Source organism: Molossus molossus, unplaced genomic scaffold, assembly GCF_014108415.1.
Source record: "Molossus molossus isolate mMolMol1 unplaced genomic scaffold, mMolMol1.p scaffold_m16_p_3, whole genome shotgun sequence".
Lineage (NCBI taxonomy): Eukaryota > Metazoa > Chordata > Mammalia > Chiroptera > Molossidae > Molossus > Molossus molossus.
The window spans coordinates 113,868,843-113,876,543 of record NW_023425366.1 but is presented as its reverse complement, the minus strand read 5'-3'; positions in this window follow the sequence as shown (position 1 = coordinate 113,876,543).

Sequence of the window (7,701 nt, the reverse complement as noted above, 5' to 3'; positions counted from 1 at the left end):
TTATTCTCTTTCTCTTGCTTATATGTATTCTTCAAATTTTCTACAACGAACATGTGTTATTGTTGTGAAAAATAATAATACTATCAAAGTCATCTGAATCAATTTGTCTCCCTGAGCCTTTCGAGCTGTCAGGTATAAAGCAAACAAAATCCCCTAGTTCCAATACTTGGTAGCTTGATTTGTGATCCTGAGGGAATAATTTTTCCCTTTCTCTGTACCTCAGTCTCTCCATCTGTGAATGGATGACCGGCACCCCCTGCCCTGGGTGTTTTCTTGGGCATCGAAAGGCTCAAAACAGATCTCAGAAGTGAACTTGTCTTGAAAGCGCTAAGATATTATGGAAATACATAGGGCATTTTAACCCAACTACCTCCAAGATAAAGGGTGGGTCCAGCAGGAGGTCCCCCAGCATCAGAACCGGGGTGCGGCAGGTGAGGCATTCGTCCTGGGTACAAAATGTAAGGGCAACAAGTGACTTCGTCATCCAGATAAATTAATGATCCAAGTATCCATGATGAACAAATTATCAACATTTTCATTTTTTATTTATTTTTTTTTCTTTATTGATTTTAGAGAGAGAGGAAGTGAGAGAAAGAAACATTGATGAGAAAGAACATCTACTGGCCACCTCCTGCATGGCCCCCACTGAGGATCGGGCCCACAACCTGGGCATGTGTCCTGACCAGGAATCGAACCAGCGACCTCTTGGTGCATGGGTTGATATTCAACCACTGAGCCACACCAGCCAGACGAATATCAACATTTTTAAATAAAGGTGTGAGTCTGACCCTGAACCTCACAAAGCTGCCTCACTCTCCTCACTCTGGCCTCAACCCTGAGGTCTGGACTCCAGTGCAGCAGTGATTGAACTTTAAGTGTCTAGAAGGAGAATGGCCAGAGCTCAAGGTCATTCAGTGGGTCTAGAGGTCGAGCCTGGATCAGAGCCCAAGTCTCTGGGCCTTTAAGGAGTTCTCTCCATCACACTGGGCAGCATCAGCCCGGCAGGAAGATGCCTAAAGGAAGGTTTGTGTGTGTGTCCCCTGCCATCCCCCCCTCCCCCATGAGTACTAATATCAGCCTCTAGAAGCAGGTTGCTTTCTCCAGGAAACTGAGAGGTATAGGCTACCTCTTTAATTCTGCCCCGAAGTTTCTGGCTTCTCCATCACATTCTGGGTACTTGGTATTTCAACCCAAAGCTAAAATGAGAGAATTGAACCTCCTTCATAGAAATGACAGGTCCTAAGACTGCTTCACAGGAGTCCTTTCTCCAGGACAATGAGGGGACTTCATCCTTGGACTGCTCCTTGTTGAGAATCGGGTCCCACAAACAGGTAAAGGAGTCTCACCCTAGCTGGGCAGAGAGAGTGTCCCCATCTTTGCCTCTCGTGGCCCCATGCCTTCTCCGCCACAGCGCCTGTCCCCATTTGTAACTGTGTGTGTGACTCTTGACATATCTGTGTTCCCCACCCCACCCCGACACCATGCTTTCTGCGGGGTGGAGTCAGCTTCCATTCTGCTCCCTGGTGTCCCCTTAGGAGTAGGGCAGAGGTGGTCTCCACACATTTTTGCTCAGTGTAGGCATGATGGAGTCAGCTTCATCCATGACGTGGGGCAAGGTCCGAGGCCTGGAAGGGAGAACAAGAGGAGCAGCAACACTGATGCAGGGCAGACAGAGGAGGAGCCCTGTTCTGAGCTCCGCCTGCAATGACTCTTGTCATCACCACGGCCTGGAGGTGGGCACTGATCCTAGCCCTGTCGTGTGGGTGCACAAGTGGAGCCACCAGGAGCTCAAGCAATGTGCCCACAGCAACACATAGCCCGTGCTCCAAGCCGTCGCGCTCTGCAGCCCCCCAAAAGTAAAAGTAGAAATGGGGTGCTCAGCCCTGGCCGGTTTGGCTCAGTGGTTAGAGCATCAGCCTGCGGTCCCGAGAGACCCGGGTTCGGTTCCCGCTAAGGGTGCGTACCTCGGTTGCAGTTTGTCCCCGGCCCTGGTCGGTCGTGCGGGTGGCAGCCACTCGATGTGTCCCTTTCACGTCAATGTTTCTCTCTCTCTCTCTTCCTCTCTCTCCCTCCCACTCTACCTGAACAAAAAAAAAAAATGTCCTCGGGTGAGGATAAAAAAAAAAAAGAAAGAAATGGGGTGCTCATGGGTAGTTGGGTACAGAAAGGTGCACGTCGCATTCAGCACTGTGACCTGCCCGTTTCTGAGCTTTTGCCTCTTTGCTCCTCTCTGGTCCCTTCTTCTTCGTCAGCCTGGTGGTGCCCTCTGATTTGCCCCACTGGACACTTTTGGAGCCTCTCTTCTCACACCACGCCGACTCAGCATCTCACACTTCCCAAAGGCTTATACTACCACCTATACACCAATGATTCTCCAATGCACAGGACCAGATAGTTCTCAACCAGAGCAACTGTGCCACCAGGGGACATCCGGCAATGTCTGGGGTCACCTTTGGTCCTCATGACTAGGAAAGGAGTGCAACTAGCAGCTACTGGGGAGTCCAGGGATGCTGCTTCACATCCCACGATGCACAGGACAGCCCCCCAAAACACAGAACTATCTGGCCTTAAATGCCACAAGTGCTGAGGCAGAGAAGTCCCGGTTGACCCCACCCTCTGTCCTAAAGAATATTTCCAGCTGCCTCCTGGTCATGTCCATTTGCATGTCTCCCAGAGCCTCAAACCCAATATTCTTCAGAATTAACTCATTATTGACTCCTCTCCCCCAACACCACGGGAGGCTTGCGTCCCAGCTCCGCAAATCACAATGCCCCCCACACTAATAATCCACCTGGGAACCTGGGTCACTCCCCACATCACATTCTCGCCAAGTCCAGCTGTCCTACCACTTAAAGCCCAGGTGTGAACCCTTCCTGCCTCCCAGTCACCTCTGCCCCATCGCAGTCCACCATGTTCTCTCATCTACACGGTAACAGCCTCTCTGCTGGCCTCTGTCCTAACTGCGCTGTCACCACCCCCCCAGCCCATCCCCCACAGGACAAGCAGAGAGATCCTTCTGGAGCACAAAAATGTCACCTCTTCCATAAAACTCCCGAAAGGAATCCTTTGGGATGATGAAAATGTTCTGCATGATATCGTGAGGGTACTAAATGCCATTGAGCTGTACACTTTGGTTAAATGCTGGATTTTATTCTATCTGTATTTTATTACAATGAAAAGACAAAAACACAAAACCTCCCACGGCCTCCATGCTCCTCCTGGTGGCCTTCCCGATCTAGCCCCTCTAGCCCCTCCAGCCTTCGTTCTTGTTAGGAACGCAAATAAATCTTTGGACTTTGCTGGGAACGGAGCAGGGGTGGCTGAGATCCTGCAGATGGAAACTGTGAACCCTGAGAAAGGAGACACCTACGAAGGAAGGTTTCTGCTGGCAAACTGGGCTCAAAACCATTTTAATTAACAAAGTAAAACCTAGCAGCCATTTTCTACTGAGGGGCCACTCACACAAACCACACTTCAGAGAGAAGCCTGCACTGACTGCCTGCCGGCACTGTTCCCGCCCTCTGAGCTGCCCTTAGGAAAGAGCTCCTGGAATCCTATTTCAACCAATGGGACTGAGGCTTCCCCCATCCAATCAGAGCTGCACAGCTCCAACCAATCAGACCTTCTCTATTCTTACCAATCAGGACAGCACTTTTTGAACCAATCAAACTGTGAGGATTTGGAGTCCTAATTTGCATGAGAAAAAACCAATCAGGGACCAGGGTGGGGACTTTTGTGCACATAGGCCAGCTCCCCAGTGATTCTGAGAGCACACTTTCCCTTTCCACCTGGGATGGAAGATTGCCTTTTGCCTGGCTAGAGCTGAAACAGAGACTACCTTGCTGGAGCAGAGAGGAACAGAGAGGAACGGAACAACTGGACCAGGCCAGAGCTGAATTGCCTAGCTGCGGAGGTGCCTGGCCCGGCTGCCTCTCAGCTGTGCGATTTTCACAGCCCTGCTGTAACACCTTTGAACTGTTTGTACTGGATCAAGTTTTCTTCTTCATCACACCCCAAACTGGGGATTCCTGTTGGCATTGACTTGGCGCTGATGACTGTCGGTTGACAAAATGAGGAAAAGTGGAGGATTGAGAAGCAGGTTACTCTTGGAGAGAGTGGCAGAAAGTATGTTCTGGAGACTTTCCAACACCACCTCTAATCCCCTGCTCTTGTAAGGGGACTAGTACTCCTCCCAGTCACTGGATTTAGGGTCCACTCTAATCCAGGATGCCCTCATCCTCATGTAACCAATTACATCGTCATGTAACCAGTATCCCTTTTCCACACAAGGTCTCATCTACAGGTTCTGGAATTGTGACTTGAAGGTATCTCTTGGTGTGCACACCTTTTAGGTTGACAACTACAGTGCCCTGAGCACATACATCACTTTCGGGGGCCTCGATGGTAAAAGGATGTGGATATGACCCCATTCAGGTCTGATGCTAGTCACACTAGCTGGCTCCTCTGCGGAATCAGGACAAATCCGGGAAGCACCGGTGGCAGGCTCCAGGGAGGACAGGCGAGCTGTCGCTGCTGCTGGGGTCGCTGAGGCTGCTGTTTCCAGGCAAGGACCCAGCAACCGGGGGGTGGGAGGGAGAAGCCCTGCAAATGAACACGGTAGAGGGGATTGGAGGGGTGGAGAGGTGGAGGGAATGGGAGTGGACTCTCCCAGGGCATAAATATTTTACTAGTGGTCACATGCTTGCTGCTCCTCCGAGACTCCCAGTATTCCGTTAAATTAAGCATTCCTAATTGAGGAAACAGAAATGAATATGGAACAAATGCCTGTGTTCTGACAGAATCCCCATGTCATCCTTGCAGGGAGCGTCCCGGCACGCAGCGGGTGCAAAACCGTGGCTTTCATGTGGTTGCTGATCACAAGGCGCATGCGCGTGCCCCCGGGAATGCCCCGCACAGCGGCCCCCCGCACAGCGGCCCCCCGCACAGCGGCCCCCCGCACAGCGGCCCCCCGCACAGCGGCCCCCCGCACAGCGGCCCCCCGCACAGCGGCCCCCCGCACAGCGGCCCCCCGCACAGCGGGCCTCGGCCCAGGTGCGCCATCGGTGCCGGGAGGGGTCTTCAGACCCCAAGGATGGCGGATGGGGAGGCGGAAGCGCGTGGCGTGGCTTGGCAGCCAGAAGAGGGGTTTGAGTCTCTGTTCTGGTCAGTGACCCTTGGACATGTCCTTGGCCTCGCTAAGCTTCCGCCAGCTGTCCGTCTGCGGGAACAGGGTGGGTGCCCCTCCCGGCAGGATGGTAGCACTGAGCCTGTTTGGGGGACTCTGAAGTGCTCTGCTGGGTAAGAAAGGCTTGGGTGACCCATCCTGATCCGCGTTCCCAGCCGGCTTTAGAAAAGACCAGAGCAGCCCTGGCCAGTTTGGCACAGAGGGTAGAGGGTCCGCCGTGGACCAACGAGTCACGGGTTCAATTCCAGTCAAGAGCATGTACCTCGGTTGCGGTTTGTCCCAGACCCTGTTCGGGGTCATGCAGGAGGCAACCAGTGTGTCTCTCTCAATGTTTCTCTCTCCCTCCCTCTCTCTTCCTCCTACTCTCTCTGAACAAAAATGGAAAAATAAAAAAAAGAAGAAAAGACCACAGCCAATGACAATGATTTGTGCTGTGCACATGGAAGGTGCCTCCTGGAGACAATCAGGACATCAGAGCACTGGAGGGCCCCAGAGGTCACGCTGAGGTTTGGACTTTTCCTCTGAGTGGGGCCATTCGGGGTCTGAGCATCCTTGTCTGAAGATAAAGCATAAGGAATGCGAGACATGCATCGTGGTTCACGGTGTTACAGATACGGAAGCTGAGGCCAGACTTGCCCACAGTGTCCGCAGCCAGTCTGCCCCCAGAAACGGGACCTGCTGCTGTCTCAGGGCTGCCTTCACCCACCGGGGTCGCGTTGTCCTCAGACTGTCCCCCATCTCTGCAGGGACCCATCCTACCGGACCACTCTCCCTACACCCTAAACAGTGTCCAGAACTGTTCCCTGGGACACATCTGCAGCCCCAGAAAGGTCCACCCAGGATGCCATTCTGTCCCACCCTCCCACTCTGAGGGTCTCTTCTAACATTAGCTTCGTTTCTCTGCGTCTCGGCTTTCTCCTCTCTCTCTCTCTCTCCCTGCCCAGATGTACTCCAGCGGAGACCTAGCTGTAAATATTTGAAAAGCGCAGGCTGCTGTTGGAACAAGCAGAGATCGCAGTCTTTCCCCGACGTCTGTGGAGGCCTAACACCAGGACCCCCGCTGCCGGGTGTCACGAGCTGGGGAAACAACAAGTGAGCCTCACGGAGAAGCAAAGACCGCGATTGCTCCCTGTGTTCACTATAAATTAAATCCAGGTGTTGACTCTGGGGGAGGAGCAAGCAGCTGGAATGTCAGAGGGAGGGGACAGGGGATGGCGCTGGGGCGAGGACCTCACCCTGGTTCTCTCACCGGCAGTGGCCCCCAGAGCAAGACCCTTCCTTCTGAGGGCTGCCGGCTCCTCATCTGCAAGTCGGGGTATCCTGCTCCGCAAGCATCAGGGCTCCTCCCCGAGGCCTGGGATCCCGTCTCAGCCCTGAGCTTCGTCTCCAGGGAAAGGCACCAAAGTCAGCGTGGGAGACAGAGGTCCTCACTGAGGTCCTCACTGAGCCCCGGCTGTCCAGCCTCCAGGGACACGCCCCTCCCTGATCCTACAACAGGGCCTGGAAAATCCTCTTTGAAACGATTCATCTGTGTGAAAGTGAGACAAAGAGGTGCCAGTCTCTCAAATCCTGCTCAGCAGACCCCACGGGACGTCACAGTCACTGCCCAGTCCACTCTCCCACCCGCATTTCTGTGCTCTTCTCCACTCCTCTGCGGAGCTGCTTCTCAGGTCAGGTACCCGGTTTACCCGCACTGTTTATTGTCTGTCTCTCTGCCACACACACGCACAGCTGTGGGAGGGCACTTGTGTCCCTTTCACTCACTGCTAAACCCCCGTGCCCCGAACGGCACCTGGCACGTCAGACGCCAAGTAGTTGCTGAAGGTGCAAATATAGGAATGAGTGAATGGAGTGACAACAGAGTCGCCTGGGAACTTGGGTCAATACCAGTGCCTGGGCCTAGTTTTGAGGTTTTGATTCTATTGGGCTCATTGAGGCTCAACTGTAAGAATTTTTTTAAGTCTTGCTTAGCAGGTGATGCTAATGTGAACCCTGCTTGAAAACCACTGTGTTAACCCCTGTGCACCTCCTGTAGCTGCTGAAAACCATCAGAGGCTCCCATTGCTCTCAAAATACAACTGGACTGGACTGGACTGGACTGGATCGGAATGGGATGGAATGGGATGGAATGGAATGGAGGTTAGCATAGGGTAGGGTAGGGTAGGGTAGGGTAGGATAGGATGGGGTAGGATCCGATCAGATCCAAATCTTGCTCCGTCATTAGCACCTCCTTACCATGGACCACGGGCACTACCTCCCTGGCCTCCTCTTCCTCCTCACCTCTCTCACTTCACCTCCCACCATGCTCCTCCCTGAACTCTTCTTCCTTTCCCTCAAACACATAAGCCTGTTCCCACCTCAGGGCCTTTGCACTTACTGTCACCTGCATGGTCTGCTATTTCCCCACATAGCAGCTTCCTCAATCAGATCTCAGCACCATTCCACCTCCTCCAAGAAGCCCTTCCTGACTGTCTGTCTGATGGTAGTTTTGCTCCCAGTCACCCTCCATCTCATGA